This window comes from Pinus tabuliformis, chromosome J (genome assembly GCF_031772625.1).
Source record: "Pinus tabuliformis cultivar Carrire ecotype Pingquan chromosome J, CPIR1, whole genome shotgun sequence".
Classification (NCBI taxonomy): Eukaryota; Viridiplantae; Streptophyta; class Pinopsida; order Pinales; family Pinaceae; genus Pinus; species Pinus tabuliformis.
Window position 1 is genome coordinate 641,268,422 of NC_142295.1, and position 22,154 is coordinate 641,290,575.

General features: G+C 38.6%; 1 pseudogene; it reads left to right on the top strand.

The window, feature by feature from the left end:
• The window catches only part of LOC149228559 (uncharacterized), a 169,056-nt pseudogene that overhangs the window by 115,459 nt on the left and 31,443 nt on the right, over nucleotides 1-22,154 (top strand).

The following is a 22,154-nucleotide window of genomic DNA, read 5'->3' on the forward strand; positions in this document are numbered from 1 at the left end:
TGTTGTCTTCACATCCATCTATTCTACCTCAAAATCGAAAGCAGCAGCAACAAATAAAAGTAATCTAATAGAAGTTACCTTGGCAACAGGAGAAAAAATATCACCAAAATCAATTCCCGGCACCTGGGAATAACCTTTTGCTACCAACCGAGCTTTGTATTTCTCCACCTTTCCTTCTCATTTGTATTCTTCTTGAACACCCATTTGCTGCCAATGGGTTTCCTTCCAGCCGACAACTCCACCAGATCCCAAGCCTCATTTTTGTGCAAAGATGCCATTTCATCGACCATGGCCTCTTTCCAGAGTTTTCCATCCTCTGAATCCACTGCTTCCTTCACAGTTCTGGGATCATTATCAGTAACAGACAAAGCAAAATTTGAACTGAAAGAAGATGGACTATACCTTTCTAGTTGCCTTCTTTCTCGAACTGATCTTCTCACAACCGGAGTTTGTGGCTCTTCATCTTTTGATTCCTCCTCTGCTGTAGAGTCTGATTCTTCCTCCTTTGGCTCAAACTCGATCTTCTCAGGTTCCTTTGGTTGGACTTCATGTTGAATAACATTTTTTACCTCTCTGAACAACACATCTCGATTGTACACAACCTTCTGTGTGACTGGGTTCCAAAGCTTATAACCCTTTAAACCATCCTTATACCCAATAAAGATGCACTTTTCATATTTACTATCTAACTTGGTTCGTTTCTCCTTTGGAACATGTACATATGCATCACATCCAAATACCCTTAGATGTGAAAGAGAGGGTTTCTTACCAGTCCATACTTCTTGTGGAGTCTTATCCTCCAACGCTGATGAAGGTGATCTGTTGATCAGGTAACATGCAGTATCCACCGCCTCTGCCCAGAATTCCTGTCCTAACCCAGCACAACTGAGCATGCTTCTTGCCCTTTCCATCAACGTCTTGTTCATTCTTTCTGCGACTCCATTTTGCTGAGGTGTATATGGAGTAGTCTTCTGCCGTGCTATACCACACTTCTTACAAAATTCTTCAAATTCCTTGCTGCAAAATTCTCCACCATTATCTGTCCTCAGCACCTTTATCTTCTTCTCTGTCTGATTTTCCACCAGAGCCTTAAATTCTTTAAACCTGTCAAAGACTTCAGATTTCTTCTTAAAAAAATGTATCCATGTATTCCTTGAGAAGTCATCTATGAATGATACATAGTACACAGACTTACCCAGTGATGGAACCTTCACAGGTCCAAACACATCATTGTGCACAAGCTCTAATATCTATTTCGTCCTCTTACCACCAGAGGGGAAACTCACCCGATTCTTCTTCCCATATACACAATTTTCACAGAAATCAAAATCCAGAGAGCTATTATTCATACCTTCTACCATACCTTTACCATGAAGTACTCGAAGGCCCTTCTCTCCAATATGTCCAAGCCTTTGATGCCACAACATGGTCTTCTCTCCAGAGACCACTAGATTCTCTACTCCATTTTCAGGAACCATAGAACTATTGCACCCATCAACAACAATGCTACCTTGCAGCTTGTACAGAGTTCCAATCCGAACTCCCCGCATTAATATCAGTGCTCCTCGAACCATCTTGCAGGTATCTTTCTCGAACACCATCTTTACACCTGCATCATCCAACTTGCTCATAGAAATCAGATTTTTGGCCAATGCAGGAATATGTAGAACACCTGGAAGTGTTCTAACCCTTCCACCTTGCAACTTCAACTTTACTTTTCCCCGACCAATGATTCTAGCCTTCCTATCATCTCCTAAGAAGACATCACCACTATCGTATTTCTCATACTCACAGAACCACTCTCTATGGGGAGTGAAGTGAAAGGATGCACCTGAGTCAATCAACCATGCCTCATGATCTACACGTGTACTTGAAGAAGCCAAGTACACATCCCCACCTTCATCTAAGGTGGTTTTCGCCTCTGCAGAAGGAGCATCATCAGATCCCTTTCCTTTATCAGGAGCTTTAGATTTACAATCCCTTCTGAAGTGCCCTTCCTTTCCGCATTTCTAGCACACCACCTTTGTAGGTTTTCCTGGAGATTTAGATCTCCCTCTAGATTTAGATCTCCTACTTGATGACTTATTTTTGTTTCTGTTCTGGGACCGTCCTCGTACAGACAAGGCATCACCATTCTGGTTGTCCATATTTTTCCATCTCATCTCCTCCGTTAGCAAGGCTGAGACTATTTCATCAAACTGCAAAGCAGTTGCATTGCTACCTATTGCAATAACCAGACTATCCCACGAATCTGGTAGAGAACAAAACAGACTGATGCACTTATATTCATCTGAATTTTTAATATCAACAGATAATAACTGACTTACCACAGTATTAAACGCATTCAGATGCTCTGTCACTGAGTCTCCATCTTTCATCCTTAGGTTATACACCTTTTTCCGCAGGAACAGTTTATTCACCAGAGACTTAGATTGGTACAAAGTCCCTAACTTGACCCACAAAGCCTTTGCCGTAGCTTCCCCTGATACATTCAGCAATACTGAATCCGAGACACACAATCGTGTTGTGCTCTTTGCCTTCCGATCCAACTTCTTCCATTCTTCATCGGTCACTCCCGATGGTTTAGTACCCGGATCTACCGCGATCCACTGATATTTATCCACCAACAGATCCTCCATCTTGAGTTTCCACAACTCAAAATTCTAACCATTGAACTTCTCAATCTCTATCTTTCCACTGCTCGCCATCTTCTTTCACCACCAGAATCGATCTCGCAGATCTCCCACTGAATAGGGTCTACCATAGGCCCAAGCGAAACCCCTCAGCAACAAAGGCGTCCCCTTGAAGCCAAAACAGCTCTGATACCAAATGTAGGTTTTAACCCTGTACAAAAATTACCTACATACGAATTCTTAAACAAAGAAAATAAACAATGCGAGAGCATAACCCATAAAACACATATGCACAGAGATTTTTCCCTGGATCCCAAAACTGGGACTACCAGCTTGATTTTTCATTATGTTACTTTCAATGTTATAATACATATTTATACATGCCAAAGCATCCAATACCATGGACCGAAAACCATCGTGTCCAAAAAACATGTGCGAAAATCATGCACAAAACCATAGGTGGGTCCGCCCAACCTAACATATGGTCCAAAACCAAAATTTTCTGGGGCGCTGCCCCGGACCCCATAAAGTGGGGTTACGGGTGCCCTTCAAACCCCCTATTAACTACATGGAAAGAATATAACACAACCCAACACTCCTATCTATTGGGGAGATTATTACTGATAGAGAAATGGCACTCACAACTCTTGGAGGATTACCATCCGAATGGTACGTGTAGAGAATGCATCTAGCCATTAATTCCTCGAGAGAAGGTGTATGTCCAGGATGTGCCGAAGAAAAGCTCAAAAGGGGACCATTCCCCTCAAGCCTAAGCAAGACCTACGATATATTACAGTTGGTTCACTCAGGCATACCTGAGTTTGGCATTAAGAGGGAGACTACTACACCACATACTCCAGATCAGAATGGTGTGGCACCGTACAATTGTGGAAGCTATCTCTATGGGTAGATGATGTAACAATGCCTGATGTGGAAGAACCCATGGATCCTATTTATCCACCTGAGCCTTCCTCTTCTAGGAAGAGGCCTTCATGGCTTAGGGGGCTACTTGATGATGCTGAAGGAAATGCTGCACCTCAAGGAACCATCCGTGAAAGTAAGAAACCTAACAGGTATCAGGGATACCTAACCAGTATGAGCACAATCATACAAAGAGCCTTCATCATTCTCAGATGTCGTCAAGCATCAAGTATGGAAGGATGCTATGACCATTATGGAGAATGATGTCTAGGAAGTAGTTCCCAGACCCCGAAGTATGGAATAGTATAAGGATCATTTTTTTGCTCATGGTTTCTCCCAAAAGGAAGGTATAGACTATGATGTGATATTTGTACCTGTTTCCAGATATACGACCATCCGCTTGGTCATAGCCCTTGTGGCTTCACAAGGATGGAACATACATCAGATGGATGTCAAGACTGCATTCTTGCATGGTTCGATCAAAGAAGAGGTCTATGTGGAGCAACCCGAAGGATTTGAGATTTATGATTAAAAATCTCATGTATACAGGTTGAAGAAGGCTCTCTATGGGCTGAAGCAAGCATCCTGAGCAGGGTATGAGAGGATCGATAGCTACTTGATGAAGCTGGGATTCACTAGGAGTGAAGCTGATCCTAACCTTTACTTTAAGGTTGAAGATGACAAGCCTCTCATACTGATGTTGGATGTGGATGACCTCTTTCTAATAGGTGCATACCCTCTCATTCACAATTGTAAGAGGGAGTTGGCTTCTGAATTTGAAATGAAGGACCAAGGACTTGAGGTGTGGCAGAAGCCCGGGAAATTTTCCTATCTCAAGGAAAATATCTGGTAAAGGTATTGAAAAATTTGGTATGATGGACTGCAAGCCTATGACTACCTAGAGAATCTTATCTTTTAGAAGTTATATGGTAGTGATGTCGGACCAGATTTGGGAAATGCCTCTAAGTTTCATAAACTCATTCACATTGATGTTCTTGGTGAACCTCCGTCCGAACATATGTTTTACAATTAGCATTGTGAGCTCATATTTAGTTGAGCCTCACTGGATTGATGCTAAGAATCTTCTGAGATATATTCATGGCACAATTACTAATGGGCTAAGATACACTGCCGAAGATGTGAGACTACTTGGATATACTGATGCTGATTGGGTAGGCAGTGTGGTGGACCGTAAGCGCAATTTCGGGTGCTATTTCACCTTGGGATCTGCTTCGATATCCTGTATGAGCAAGAAGCAGAAGTCAGTGGCTTTGAGCACTGCCGAAGTAGAATATATTTCTGCTAGCATGGCCTCTTGTGAGGCAGTCTGGTTGCGAAAGCTCTTCAGTGAGTTGTTTGGATTTACATTGGATACTATTGTGATTCTTTTTAACAACTAGAGGTGGGATTTGATTATTGCGGAATCCTGTATTCGTCGATCGCTCCAACAGATAGACATCATTTGAGATATGGTAAGTTGATGAGAAAGGAGGGTCCATCACATTAAGATGATGTATAGGTCGATACACCTTATCAAAGCCCCGAGGAGAGATCTAATCTGTGATTTTCCCAAATGACTTGGGGTTGTCAAGAAACCCTTATACAAGGGTCCTGCATGTTGCATACATTGAGCTCTGGGAGCTCTGAGGGCTTGTGGTTCTTACTGGAGCAACATACGACCATAGGGTGACTCACCCTCCCCTGGTGGTGCACACTGGAACAAGATGATTCGCTCTCTTGTGGGACAGGATGATTCACTCTCTTGTGGAACACGATGATTCACTCTCCTGTGTAGCAGGATGATTATTTCTCCTGTGAGGCCTAGATTGATGTGTTCTCCATGGAGATTGTAGCAGGATTGATGTGTTCTCCTGTGAGGCCTGGATTGATGTGTTCTCCATGGCGATTGTAGCAGGATTGATGTGTTCTCCATGGCGATTGTAGCAGGATTGATGTGTTCTCCGTGTTGATTGTAGCAGGATTGATGTGTTCTCCTGTAAGGCCTAGATTGATGTGTTCTCCATGGCGATTGTAGCAGGATTGATGTGTTCTCTTGTGAGTCTCCTGTAAGGCCTGGGTTGATGTGTTCTCCATGGTGATTGTAGCAGGATTGATGTGTTCTCCTGTGAGGCCTGGATTGATGTGTTCTCCATGACGATTGTAGCGGGATTGATGTGTTCTCCTGTGACTATGAGATTGATTAAGTTATCCTGTCGAGGCATCCTACCCATGCAGTCTGGGACTCATGGGAAGTACCTCTCATCTGATCAATGATCAGGGAAATGAAGTTAGGGACCATAGTAGTACTGATGGATGCATCATTGTATCTACCGTACTCCCTACGCTAGGATGACCTCCATTGATTTGGGATCAATGATACTGGTCTGGGACTAGTGGTAGGAGTTGTACCATACTAAGACGCTGACTTTGGGTCAGTTGAGACTAGTCTAGGACTAGTGGTACATACTCTGAGGCTGACTTCGTGTTAGTGCAGTACTGGTTTAGGACCAGTGAGAGTGGTACATACTATGACATTGACTTTGGTTCGGTTGAGAATAGTCTGGGACCAGTGGTACACTCTCTAAGACTGCGATACTGGTATGGGACCAGTGGTAGGAGTGGTACCTACTATGAAGCTGACTTCAGGTCGGTTGAGACTAGTCTGGGACCAGTGGTATGCACTCTGAGACTGACTTTGAGTCAGTGGAGGATGATACTGGTCTGGGACTAATGGAGTTGTACTCACTATGACGCTGACTTCGAGTCAGTTGAGACTGGTCTGGGACCAGTGGTACATACTCTGATATTGACTTTGAGTCAGTATGATACATCCTCGATCATTTCTTCTTCTTCATAATTCGGACAAAAGCAGAGCAGAATATAACAATGCAAGAGCAGAGCAGAATAAAGAAAAGCAACACAGATCAATATAGGGCAGATCAAGACAAAGCAGAATAGGCAGAATAGGGTAGAGCAGGACAAGGGTCAGGCTGTACAAGGCAGTTCATTTTATGGATGAATAGTAATGACCGATAGACAGATTGTAGATGAAGTTCTCCCTAGTTGAGAGGGAGTGTTAAAATTGGAAACTAGGGAAAAAATTCATGTGGGTCATCTTATTCATGGATGATAATATTTTTATTAGATTCCTCTCGTCGAGAGGTGTAGGATTGATATAAAGATCATCCGATTCCGATAAGTATTCATGGAGATATTAATTTATTTTGATTATGGAGTTATTATCAAGCCGACCTACAACTCATGTAGGCTCAGAAGCCCAACAGTCGCATCTATTCAAATACCAACGTTGTGTATAAATACAGGAGGACTTTTCCTCATTTAGACTCACTCATCTCATCACATCTCTCTCTCTCTACTGTGCAGAAAAGAGTCTCTTCTCTACTGCGCAGAAAAGGGTCTCTCCCTCACACATGTGAAGCCAGAAGCTACTGAAACTGAAGCTGCAACTGCAGAAGTAAATATTGTCCTACGTGGACTAGAAGATCTCCTCATCTGAACTATGTTGTAGGTTCATCTAAACCTCCTCTGAAAGCTACAACTTTTGGTGGTGGAATCAAGTCAATCCGACGAACAGTTTGCAAGATATCGACTACCCTAGTTTGAAGGAAGTTGCTGAAACTGAAGCTGCAACTGCAGAAGTAAAGATTGACATGCTTGGACTAGAAGATATCTTCATCTGAACTACATTGTAGGTTCATCTGAACCTCCTCTGGAAGTCGCAACTTTTGGTGGTGGAATCAAGTCAATCCGACGAACGGTTTACAAGATATTGTTTGCCCTAGTTTGATGATGAAGCCGCTAATGTTGATGCTGTTGATCTAGGGTTTGCTACTATTGATATGAATCAGATTTATTGTACTATTTCTCTCTACTGAATTATTGAAGATAAAAGAATATTTGATCAAAGGGTTTCCCCACACATTGTGGGGTTTGTCCCTGGCTAGCCGCCACATCTTGTGTCTCTTGTCTTGGCTTGTTTTCTGTCGATCATTTAATGTTCTATCTGCACTTTACTTTATGTACATGTGATTGCTAATCTGTGGAATATAATAAGAAAAAGAAGTAAACTGTTATAAGAATAGAACATACCATAACTTAACACAACTCATAGCACAACTTGACATGACATTGTTGACATGTATTGTCTAACTGTGGTGTTCATGTCAAGATGTTGTGTTGTTAAGTGATGGATGTGTCCTTGCATGTAATTTATCTTTACCTCCACATAGCTTGGTGTTGTGGGGTATTTAATGGTGTTGGTCTTTGCAAGATGGTTCCATGCATGTGTTTCTTTCACTTACTACTTTATGTGCTTTTTTAGTTCGTCCAACTGCAAGTACGTCTTCTAGCATGTGCACTCCTTCTTCATCCCATTCATCATCTCACCATGATCCATCAGTGTACCTGCTCTTGCAATTCACTCATGATGGACAAAATCAAATCCAAAAACTCCTAATCTAGCATGATGAATTTTTCTCATGTGTTGAGTCTAGGTGACCGGGAGAGAGAGGACAAGTCACTGAAACTACACAGAGAACAACTTAGGCCGGGATGAGGGGCTCTGGAGTACTATTGGGAAAAAATGTGCAAAGGTCACTGGGAGGCAAAATTGCGCAATTAGGGACAACAGTGACAACTGCAAGGTCCAACCCAACTAGACAGAACTGCGTAGTTCCTAGGAGGAAGATAAGGCAGGGTGTCTAGGAGAACTACTGGACAGTTCTACACAATTTTTAGGATGAGGACTGGGTAGATCACTCGAGGTCCAGCTGAGAATATGCGTAATTTTTAGAAGAGAGACAAAGTTGGGCAATAAGGGACACTGGCAGGAAATTATGCAAAATTTTCTAGAGCAGGGCATGTTGGGTTGCAGGGAGATGCTAGTCATAACTGTGCATTTCTAAGAGACAGTGAAGGATAGGAAGTTGTTGCACAGTTTCAAAAAATAGTGCAGAGCGTGGAAGCAGCAGGTGTACCAACCATATTTGCATAATTTTCAGGGACAATGCAGAGCAAGCCAGTAGGAAGCCTGACTCAACATGACTACACAATTTTTGCAGACAATGTAAGGCAAGTAGCTGGGCATGTTTGTGCAATTTTGGACAGTAGTGCAGCCCCAAGTCATAGTGCAGTGCATATTTCTGGTAGAAAAGAGGGAGGCTTGATAACTGATCTTGCCGGAAGCGCAGATTGAATTAGGCTTGGAGACAATTTATGTGCAATTCTGGGAGATAGACAGCCTGATCATTTCCAATATTTCATAGTGCAACTAACTCAGAGGATAGCCTCAAGCACTGCATGGTTCTAGGTAGCAGAGCAGGGTCACTAAGAGCTGAGACTACATAGTGCAGCTTAGTCAGGGTTCGGTTGAAGGAGGTTGTTCGGTCAGGCAGATGTTTAGGAAAATGGTTAAGTGTCGAAAGCAAGTAAACCTACGTAGACATGACATTGTGATCACACTTAGCATGACTCAATGATAGGACACCACAAACCAACCAAACAACCATGTGCTCAATGAGACTATCTTAAGGTTAAGAGTGGAAAGTGTGACACTTGAGATAAACCTTCGAATGACCGTGATGACACTTGCATGACAATTCTTACAATGTTGTCTGTGAGTATGAATGATGTTCACAGAGCGAAAACAACTCACGCACATAAAGACAAACCTTCAAAATCATCATAGCAAGACTGCAAGCTTGACAAAGTAATCAACATGTCAAAAGACAACAGTTGGTCCAACAAGAAAAAAGGAAACAAGACACGTAGAGGAAACACATGGGATGACTTTTAGCACTTGAAAACATGCATGTCATTGAAGGCAGAATGATATGATGATGATAAATAGTACTTTAAGATACACTAAGAGATGTACTTCAAAAATATGCAATTTACTTACCATACTTACCCTCCAAGTGGTTATGCATCTAACGGAGTTTGCATGCGGTCCCGATCTTTTGTCATAACTTGGTTCCTTGGTATTTCTCCTTGAATCCTTGAGATTCATCTAGCATGTCATCTTTCCTTGTGGTCATTGAAAGATAGATCTACGCAGTTTCAACAGTCAGTGGCTGCTGCTGGGATGAGGCCCTGGGAGGCCCATCTATGTTGTTTTTGAATGCAAGACATATTACACAGCTTGGACAACGTTGCACGGTTTTTAGATGCAAGACACTATTATGGGATGGGATCCTGGGAGGACACCTCTACGCAGTTTCTTAATGCAAGACAAACTGGGCAACTGTGAGAAAATACTGTGCATATTCTGAATGCAAGGCACTGTTGTGGGATGGATTCCCAGAGGACACCCCTGTGCAGTTTTAGATTTCAAGTCAGACTGGGAAGCTGAGGGACAACATTGCACAGTTTCTGAAGACAATGGGTTTCAGCTAGGGAAGGACACTAGAGGAAACCACTGCACAGTTTTGGATGCCAAGGGAGGCTGGGGTCTCTGCACATTGCACAGTCGCAGCAGAAAAGGGAAAAATCTTGAGGGTTACAGAAGAAAAGTGTGTAGTTTTGGAAAGTTGGATGAGGCTAGGTTTCTTGGGAAACTGGCTAAGTGTGAGATCAGTGAAACTAATGTAAACAGTGATAGAACTTGACTATTATCACACACGAACACTTAGTGATACAACATAGACCATCTAGAACATATAAAACATACTCTTCTTGATGCAACAACCTTCGTGACAAGAGTGTGTGAAGTGAGTGTGAAACATGTCTATGTGATGAGAACAACCCATGTGCACGAGGATTTCCTCTTGAAGCAGAAAAAACTTCCCTTTGCATCAAAAAAGATAATCCCTATGCCCAAAGATGACACATGCTGCATAAAGATGAGAACATGAATATCTCTTGAGATCAAGGAGAGGGGCTTGAGATCATAAGCTTACCAATAAGTGACCAAGGAATGATTGGTCACAGGATCCATGGAAGGCTCCAAAATTTGTGTGCAAGCCAAATTTTTGGAGGGTGGTTGTAGCCGCTACAACACCATCCTACTTTGATAGCTTTATCATTCATACAAAAGTAGATACAGAATTACAATGGTTATAAAAACTGATCAAATTTTCAACTTCCTCAGGCTCTAACCATTCATTTACTCTTCTACTTTGATTACTTCATATTTTGCTTCCCTCTGACAAATGAAAAGTGCTTTCTCCAAAAAACTTGTGTTGTCCTTCTATTATTCAGCCTCATTTTTTGGACCTTTGGTAACCCACTACCTGCTCATCTGTGCTAGAAAAGTCTAAACATTCCATCAAAAAAACATGTTTACTCTTGTAGGATCAAAATTGTTTTAAGTCCCTTCCCAAACTACTCTACAATCTATCCCGTGACAATAATTTCTGTATTAATTCCATTATATGTGATGGAGGAAAATATACAATCTATGTTTTGTGAATTGTTTGATTACAAAACATGGTTAATAAGTTCTCCTAACACAACAATAATGATGTTTTCATATGATAGGACATATATTCCAAAGTTGGAAGATGTGGGAGATTATCTCGCAGTACATTGGGTAGCTGCTCGGAAGGATGGTAAGTTGGAAAATCTTTGATTGCAAGAAGAAGGTTGTTAGTTGCACTAGGTTGAGTTGAATTCTCATGAAATGGATAGTTCATTGATTACCACTATTCACAGTCTTCAGAATGATTGAAGTCATGATTTTCATTGTTACACATAAAACTAAAACATATAAACTTATTTCTTACTTTACATGGCAGCTCCTCTAGCTGCACATAATGTTGCCATCAAGGAGTTGTTGTCTGGTGTGTATATCGGAGAAGGTGAACATTATGGTGGATTGGAGGGAAATAACCAAATCAGTTGGTATAGAAATTCTGAGGAAAGAACAATGACTATGATCATTGTCGAAAACTCTAAATATTATGAAGTTACTGATGATGATTACACATGTTGGTTATATTTTGGGTAATAGTTTTATTGTTATGCTTTCTTTCTCCATGTGTGGTGCAACATACTCATGAATGATATTTTAAGGCATGGTTGTTTTTCTTCTATGCATGACTATTGTTTGATATGTTGAAATAAAATGTATTTATTACTTAATGGAATTTCTAATGAGTAGTAATATGTTGCAGCTCTCTGCCCATTTGATTGGATGGTGTTGTGGGGGAACTGTCCCTACTAGAACCTAGCAATTTCATCCTTTCACGTATGTGATATGCATTGGGTGTTTACACTACACGTATCATTTCTTTCCAATGAGTCTCGAAGCTTTCAAAGTTACTTGGAAAGTAAGCAATTCAAATGTTATTTTAGATTTTTTGTGGTGCTAGTTGTTAGGCTGAGAGATTTTTAGTCATGAATATGTTGGGCCTTAGGCTAGCATGTTTGGCCCCTAGATACAAATTGTACTAAGCCAAGGAATTCTTTGAAGATAAGGAAATTCCTTTTATTTGCAGAGCACAACAACTCCATTTTTACCTTGATATTTTTCACTTTTACAACCAATGGTTATCCAAGAACATGTCTTCTTAAAATTTCTAACTAATTATAATGTTGTTTAATAGGATTCCTTTTGACTACTGTCCTTTGATAGTTATTTTTATATCTAATAAGTTGATTACAATATTTTATAGGTGTCGAAAGTGCAAAGGCTTGTTGTAGCAGGAAAGGTTATGGAAGGAGAAATATTGACTGCTATGGAGGTCATTCCAAAGAGTGAGTCACAACAAATAATTTGTGATAAGTACAAAAAAGAAGTTAAACATTAGTGGTATGTTGTAGTTATTTTATTGTTACTCCTATTCAGAATACTAGTTTTCTTATAGTGTCTACCCATGTTTAGGTTCATAACTTTGTTTCCAATGGGTTGGTTACGGTCATCAGAGTTTGGTTCTACAAAGACATTTGAACCCTTACTTTTACAATGCTCATGCTCATATAAATTTCATCTAAAGGATGTTGGATGTTGTTTGCAGTGTGAATGTGTTGTAACAGATATATTTGGCAGGTCCGTTGAACTAGTCTTAGTAGTCACTTACCCTATTTCACCAGGTGAATTTCTCCCTATATCTATCTATTTAGCTTGTTTTTCCGTTGAAAACCTTGTGGGAACACCTTATATGTGGATGGCATCCCTAGTAAAGATGTGGTCTAGACTAGTGTGTCTCACCTGTTGAAATTGTAATTTTGTAACTAGGTTAAGTCTTCATAATGCATAGTTATCATTAATGTACTTATGATGATTTTTCAAGCATGTTATTCATGCTAGAGTCAAACTAATTTATTTTTTATTCAAACAAAAAATTATTTATTTCATGCCACAATTGGATATTTAAAAGAAACATAATTTGAATTTTTATTATGAGTCATAAGCCCACAAGTTGACCAAGTTTTCCCTCCTTGGACAAGTCAGCCTAGCCCTCCAATTGGCACCTATTTTACCCTCCTATAAAATTGTATATTGGATATCCATTGAACCCATTTGGAGATAGTTCATTGAGAAAACAAAACAAGTATCTTCTACACCTAGCGAAGGAAGAAAAATGATGAGTCAAAGGGGAGAGAGAGGCAATTCAAAGCGAGAATAAACTAACATCTTTGACAAAATTTATGACTTTTACAAGCTCACACATGTGAAGTGTTGAAAAATGTGCACCTAGGTTCGGTCTTCATAAGTATGAAATGTATTCTCGTAATTTATAAAATGAAAATAAATTATTATTAGAGCATGGGTTTCATGCTCAATATATTTTATTTTATAGGTCAAGCACCCATTGAGTGCTTCTAGAGTTTTTCCTAGTATGAATAATCATTTTCATATATTGAAGACCCCATGGGAACATTGTATCTAGTAAAGAAAAAAAAATGTCTTTAAAGTGTCGAAATTCCCTCCAAGATCAAGTTGGCCTACATGAAGAGCCACGTCTACCTTTGAAGAAGCCTATATATAGAGTAGAAGCCTATACATAGAGTGGAACTCATCCTCCATTGAACACACTCACTCACATCTCATTCTATGCAAAGAATAGAACTAAAATAGTTCGAAGAAGAAGGATGAAGAGGAAGATAAAGGAAGTCGAAGTGATTGGGCTAGTTCTCTCTCTCCCATGTGAAATTCAAAGCTAGGGTTTCTGCGTTGGGGCTATCTTTGTTTCAATATTAGAGAAAAGAGAGACATGAAGTAAGGCTAATGTGTCTTAGGGTGTCTCACTAGCCCTGAGACTCAAGGAAAGGAAAGCAGAGAGGAAAGGAGGCCATATGAAGAAGATCAATGTCTTCTTGAGAAGCAACAATAGTTGTCGAGAGACAAAATTTTGGATTTGAGGTAGGAGGTCATAGATATTGCAGAAGGAGGCCAAGTTTATCTTGATCTTGGAGTGTATTTGTCTAAGTCACTAGGTCATGGTATTCGTCAATTTAAGGATCTATAAGAAGAGAAGAGATTAAAGGGTTTTTCCCTCAAGAGGAGGGGTTTTGGCCTTGGCTTGCAACCTATATATTGTGTCACTATCCTTATTGTTTTGGTACTTGTTTGTGTTAGGTCCCTATAATACTAGTGATTACCCCATTACCATTGTAGTTGTATCCCTTATTAATATTTTTGTGCCCCTATTGTCCCCATATTGTTATTATTGTGCCCCTTAGAATCCCTCTATTGTTATTTTTGTTGCTTTATATTATTATTGTTAGGTTGGTTGGGTTATATTGTGACTCCTTAGACTCCTATATATAGAAAGGAAGTTTTGTCATTTGAATCATCAAAGAATCATTCATTTGTATAATGTAAAGGAGGTTGCCCCCTCGAAGAGGCTGAATTCTAAGGCGTTGATCTATCTTTTCTATCTTTTTGTGATTTGGTTTCATAACAGTTTGATTTATCTCACAATATAATAATAAGGAACAAAGATAAAAGGTAAAAGGTAACACAAACAGTTATCAAGTTAAAGATAATGAACATATTCACTGCCCTATTGAATTCTCAACATGGTATCAGAGCTAAGGTTATCTAAGGGTATCATGAAGATCTCCTCTACAGTGAAGAAGTTCATTAAGAAGATTGCAAGCCATCTCAAGAAAGGTATCAATCAAGCATGGAGTTTCTTATTTTCTTGAAAGAAGGTATCAATCAAAGATAGCGATGAAGGTCTCTTCTCAACTCTCTCTGGCGCATTCCAAGATGAAGACATTTGGGTAATTGATAGTGGTGCATCAAGGCACATGACTGACCACTCCAATCGATTGAAGACCTTATCAAAATGAAAATCCACTTATCCGGTGGAACTTGGAGATAACAAGAGCTATCCACTGAAAGGTATTGGATCAACCTCCATAAAGCTGGAAGATGGAAGAAACATTCTCCTCAACAAAATTCTATTTAAGTATTAGGGGGTTTACGTAATGCATTATATAGATATCATTTTGGGATTCAACTGTGTTAAGTAAGTCATTCACGTATGACCATTTCCATGAGAGGTAGTCGTAAGTGATTAATTTCTCATGATTTTTGAATAGTTCACGAGAGGTAGTCGTAAGTGACTAATTTCTCATGATTTTTGAATAGTTCACTTAGCACTCATTGCTTATACCATTTCCAAGAGATGTAGCCATAAGTGACTAATTTCTCATGATTTTTGAATATTTCACTTAGCACACATTGCATCAGGTGATGCTCACAGGGGTGAAGAAGTGGGATTGAAACTAGTGAAATGAATCACATAGCGTTAATCATCACTTCCAGGGCTTGCACTCAATAACCAGGACTTCCTGGGAGGTCACCCATCCCAGATCTCCTCTGGCTCAAGCGTGCTTAATTGTGGAGTTTTCCCCACAATCAAGCCCACTTAGCTTGCTAACCCATTTGCAAAACCTTAGCAAGTATTATGCCTCATGAACCATTCAAGTAGAGATCCCTTCACTCTTTTTGAATTTAAGTATTAGGGGGTTTACGTAGTGCATTATATTAGATATCATTTTGGGATTCAATTGCATTAAGTATCATTCAAGTATGACCATTTCCATGAGAGGTAGTCGTAAGTGACTAATTTCTCATGATTTTTGAATAGTTCACTTAGCATTCATTGCATCAGGTGATGCTCACAGGGGTGAAGAAGTGGGATTGAAACTAGTGAAATGAATCAAATAGCATGAATCATCACACCCTTTATTCCTTTGTTCCAGGTATTCACAAGAACTTACTTTCCATTTCAAGTCTAAAAGAAATGGGTGATAGAGTAGCTTTCATTGATGGCAAAGTCATTGTATGGGGTAAAGACTCAAGTATATATCAAGCTAAAGTCATTGGCATTCGAGAAAGAAGGCTCTATATGCTAATGTCTCCTATGGCCCAAGCCCTAGTTCACATTGAAATTAGACCATTTGAACTTTGGCATCAAAGATTTGGTCATCTACATCTCAAAATACTTCCAACTCTAAGTTCCATAGTAGATGGAATTATGAATCTAAAGGAAGATCATGAAGGAGTTTGTAAAGGATGTGCATTGGGAAAGAATACCAAGAGACCATTTGGAAGAAGTGCTTCATGTTCATAAGAAATCTTGGATCTCATCCACTCCGATGAATGTGGCCCTATGACTCCTAAATATCTTGGAGTTCATCTATATTGTGTCACATTCATCGATGATCATTCAAGAAAAACCTAGGTTTACTTAATGAAAACCAAGGATGAAGTATTTTCAAAATTTCAAGAATTCAAAGTTGAATTGGAGAACCTTACAGAAAGAAAAACCAAGATATTAAGATCTGATAATGGAGGAGAATATACACCCAAAGAGATCATAACATTTTGTAAGGAGTCTAGGATTAAGATGGAGTTGATAGCCGCATACAATCTCGAGCAAAATGGAGTTGCAGAACAAAAGAATAGATCCATTGAAGAAAGTGTAAAAGAAATGTTCCATGATTAGGGTCTACCTAAGTTTCTGTGGGGAGGAGCCATGAAGACAGTTGTCTACATTCATAATTAAAGTCCCCACAGATCTCTAGATAACAAAACTCTGGAAGAAGTTTTCACTGGAAAGAAGTGATCATCTTCATATCTTTGAGTGTCCTGTATACATCCACATACCTAAGGACAAAAGAAAGAAGTTGGATCCTTTAGGAATGAAGGGGACATTTGTTGGGTACAACAACTCATCGAAATATTATAGGATCTACATGAAATATGGACATCACATAGAAGTCAACCATGATTTCATATTTGATGAAAGCATAGCTTTCAAGAAATCAAAGGAACTTTTCATAGAATTTGATGATGAATAACTTCTTGTATTTGAGGAGGAAGTGGACAAGAAAGAAGAAGAATCACACCATGAAGAAGAAGGTCCTAGTGAGACTGTTCAACCTGTGGTCATCTCTGAAACAAGAAAAAGACATAATTGGTTGAAATATACTCTACTTGATGCAAAATGTCATGAGGCAATGAATGGATCATTCACAGAAAGAAAGAAACCCAAAATATATTATGGGTATTCGACATACATGACAAAACTAATAGAAGCATAACCATCCACTTTTTAAGACGTTGTAAATAACCAAGAATGGAAAGATACCATGAATGAAGAGTATCAATCTATAATGAAGAATGGAGTCTGGGAGATTGCACTTAGGCCCGAAGACAAATATGTGGTTACTTCCAAATGTATTTATAAGATCAAAAATGTAGTTGATGGAAGTATAGATAAGTACAAATAAATATTTGTGGGTATGGGCTTCTCTCAAATTGAAGGCATTGACTATGAAGACACATTTTCTCCAATAACAAGATATACAAAAATTCAGTCATTAGTCTCTCTGGCAGCATCAATGTGATGGAACATCCATAAAATGGATGTCGAGACTATGTTTCTAAATGGCACAATAGATGAAGAAGTATATATAGAAAAACCCTTGGGGTTCAAAGTTAAATATAGGAAGGCATATGTTTTCATATTGAACAAAGAATTATACGGCCTCAAGCAAGCACCAAGGGAATGGTATGCTAGAATGGATGCATATCTTCAAAGAATAGGCTTCAAAAAAATTTATGTTGATCCAAACCTTTATATCAAGGTTGAGGGTGGAGAACATGTAATCATTCTTTATATGTAGATGATATTCTCTTTACATGTGTAGAAGGACGAATTGAAGAATTCAAAAATCAACTAGCAGCAGAATTTGACCTGAAGGATCTTAGGTTGATGCATTATTATCTAGGACTAGAAGTCTAGAAAGGGCTCGATGAAGTTTATTTGGGTCAAGTAAAGTATGTAATCAAGTTGTTGAATAAGTTTTACATGATGGATTGCAAACCTATGACTACTCTGATGATCACAAACTTAAAGAGACTAAGGAGTTCTGAATCTAGCCCTATGGATCCTTCCAAGTATAGGCAACTTATTGGCTCATTGATGTGCTTGGTGAATACTCGATCAGACATATGCTTTGCCGTAAATGCTTTCAGCCAATTCCAAGTAGAGCTAAAGCATGATCATTGGGTAGCACCAAAACATATTCTAAGATATCTACAAGGAACCATCCACTATTATCTGAAGTATGATAGAAGGAATAATGTCCAACTGATTAGATGTACATACTCTAACTGGGGAGGCAGTGATCAAGATGGAAGGAGCACCACAAGAGGATGTTTTAGTTTGGTATCATCGATGATCTCATGGATGAGAATAAAGCAATACACAGTTGCTTTAAGTAGTGTTGAGGTTGAATCCATTGCAGCCTGTGAAGTAAGAACAGAAATAATATGGTTAAGGAAGTTATTATTCGACGTGTTTGAAGGATTGATGAACCTTACAATGATACTTTGTGATAACACCAGTTGTATACATTTGTCTAAAGATCTAGTGTTTCATGGAAAGACAAAGCATATAAACAACTAGTATCACTACATTCGAGAGCTAGTGAAAAATGGTGTGTTGCAGCTACAATATATCTCCACTAATGAGCATGTAGCTGACATATTGAAAAAGTCACTTCCAAACAAGAAGCTTGTGTACTTGAGAGACAAGCTTGGTTTGGTTGATGTACTGTCCCTAATTGAGAGGGAGAGATAGACACTACATTCTTGTCTTCAATTGGGAAAAAAGAATGGAGGCTTGGATAACCATATGGCATTCAATACTCTTTGAGAATGAGGTAGGGAATTCAAGGCAAGAGTATTTATGGACTGATATTATTTGAGTATTAGCTAACCAATATAATAATATTCCAACAAAGGTCATACTCAGTGAACACCCAGGTGGAGTATGTACCTTGAGAGACAACGATTATGGTGTCTATAAGTCATTGGTCTCGCCAACATTGTGTTATAATCTTGTGGAGAGACAAAGTTATTAGTCAAGGCCTTACTATATGACAATCCTGGTTAAATATGATGCTATATAGATGGGTTTACAATCTGATTATTTTTATGAGATCTCTTCAGATTGAGAATGGCCATGTACCTCTTATGAATACCTGCTAATTAAGAGGGAGTATTTAAAAATGTGTAACTAGGTTTGGTCTTCATAAGTATGAAATGTATTCTCGTAATTTATAAAATGAAAATAAATTATTATTGGAGCATGGGTTTCATGCTCAATATATGTTATTTTATAGGTCAAGCACCCATTGAGTGATTCTAGGGTTTTCCGACATTTAAGAGTCATTGTCATATATTGAAGACCCATGGGAATATTGTATCTTGTAAATAAAAAATTGTTTTTGTCTTTAAAGTGTCGAAATTCCCTCCAAGATCAAGTCATCCTAGAAGCTGTCAAGTTGGCCTACATGATGAGCCATGTCTACCTTTGAAGAAGCCTATATATAGAGTGGAACTCGTCCTCCATTGAACACACTCACTCACATCTCATTCTATGCGAAGAAGAGGGATAAAATAGGTCGAAGAAGAAGGACGAAGATGAAGACAAAGGAAGTCAAAGTACTTGGGCTAGTTCTCTCTCTCCCACGTGAAAGTCGAAGCTAGGGTTTTTGTGCTAGGGCTATCTTTGGTTCGATCTTGGAGAAAAGAGAGAAAGGAAGTAAATCGAAGGTGTCTTAGGGTGTCTCACTAGACCTAAGACTCAAGGAAAGGAAAGGAAAGGAAAGAGGAAAGGAGACCATATGAAGAAGATCAAAGTCTTCTTGAGAAGCAACAGTAGTTGTAGCAGTTGTCGGGAGACATAATTTTAGATCTGAAGTAGGAGGTTGTAGATATTTTAGATGGAGGACGAGTTGATCTTGATATTGGAGGGTATTTGTCTGAGTCACTAGGTCATGGTATTCGTCAATTGAAGGATCTATAAGAAGAGAAGAGATTTAAGGGTTTTCCCCTCAAGAGGAGGGGTTTTGGCCCTAGCTTACAGCCTATATATTGTGTCATTGTCCTTATTGTTTTGGTAGTTGTTTGTTGTATCTCATAATATAATAATAAGGAACAAAGCTAATAAGGTAAAAGGTAACACAAACATTTATCAAGTTACATAGAATTAACATATTCACTACCCTATTGAATTCTCAACATGAAGGAAAAAAATTTGTGATTAGGCCGAGATTTTTTCTAGGATAATTGCAGGTTGAATTTCGGTCCTAGTTGTAGGACCGAAATTTTCTAAGTTTGACTGGATTGGAGCAGATTTGACCAATCCCGAATTTGACTTTTGGAGGAGACTTAGAGGAGGGTTTCACTTGGTATCTTCGTGGCAGTCTAGTAATGGTTCTTGGCTTGGATATCTCACATTTTTATATGATTTTATAGGGAAAGAATTGTTGGTTTTTCCCCATATGGGTTTTCCCAGGGTAAAATTGTTTCTTTTGTATTGTATAATGTGATCTCTACTTTTTTGAATGGTTGAACATAAGTGTAATTGCTTGATGAAGAATAAGTAAATACTAAAAGACCAATCATTTTCACAAGTAATTACCAAGAAAGATAAATTAAGTGCTTCCCATCTTTTACACTTGGTTTCTCAACATCACCTAGGGGTATTTGAACTGGGCACCTGCTGGTATCGAACTAGCCAAATATCCAACAACGTTGGTGACAGTTGCTTGAGCCAACCCCTTGGGTTAATATCTAGCAATCTATCTCCATGTACATATTTTTTTGCAATTTAGTTGGTGCCAATGAAATATTACTTTGGTATTTTTTGGATCAAATCTGGGCTAAAAGGATAGGATAGTTGACATTTCCTATTCCATGTTGTCTTATGTTTGTTTTGGAGCGAGAATAATATGATTATTTTTGTCATAAACTAGCATGATAAAAAATAATAAAATACAAGAGGCATTATGGTTGTTTAGAAAAGCCCAAGGTTATCACTTTTTTGTGTCAAATAATGTTCAAATATAGTAATGTGCTCATTTCAAATGATGCTGCTCCAAAATTTATATGAGATATGACATCTTGGACAGTACATTCTTTAAGAAAAAGCAACACTTTTCTTGTTTCAAATGATGGTGCATTCAAGTCAATGCTTTGATTAGTTGAAATACTTGTGTTCATATTGTCCAACTAAATTTTCCTTTCAAAAGTGGCTAGTAGGTAAGGTTTTAGAATAAAAAGGAAACTAGATATTATCTGGCAGATCTAGATGTCTTTATTTGTGACATCACTTAGTACATGCAAATTTTCCTTTCAAAAGTGACTAGTAGGTAAGGTTTTAGAATAAAAAGGCACCTGGATATTATCTAGAAAATCTAGATGTCTTTATTTGTGACATCACTTAGTACATGAAAAAGAAAGAAGAAATTATATTAATTCCCACTAATTGCTGAGAAGTGGTCAATAGGAGTCTTTAAGAGTCTTTTTTTGGTATTTGTAAACTCTTCCGGTTTTTTTATGGGGAGCTATGAACCCAATGTTGTGTTAAAACTTAACATGGTAGAAAGTACGACATTTTGTCGGTATTATTGCCTAAAAATGCCTTCCATGGGGTTTAAATATGTGTCTCATCTGTGAGAACCTAAGACCTTTATCATTGCTTTGTATCTATGTTGATGGGATTCAAAGAGATTTAATGTTATTGGTGTTAACTATATTATTTCTAGATTATCAAAGAGACATTATTTGTTATGAAATGTATGCTTTGAGGTGCTATACTAACATTGAATATTAATTTGAAATTGAAATATTTAGATGCACACCTGAACATTGACTTAAGCTTTAATGTTTTACAGCTTTACAAGAAGTATTGTTGCAAACTATTCATATGCTTGCTACTACATTTATTTTGCATGTGTTTATAACTTTTTCGAAGAGAATCATATCATATGAAAAGAGTCAAATTTGATAGCATGAATTTAACTCTATATCTTTTCAGGGATGCCTAAAGTAGATAAGCTGGAGATAGAAAGTAGAGGATATCATACAAATTTATATGGTGCTCAGGGTAATTACAATGGAGGAAAGGAGGGGAAAAGTAGAATGAAGTGGCTGAGATCCATGGTTGGAAGTCCGGATCTAATTTCTATTCATAGTATGGAATTTGACATCAATAGAAAACTCAGAATACCTGTGGATTTATTCTATGTATTTTGTGGCATACATTCAAATTTACCATCTAAAAACTTTATTATGGTTTATTTCTAGATATTTTATTTGGAAACCTG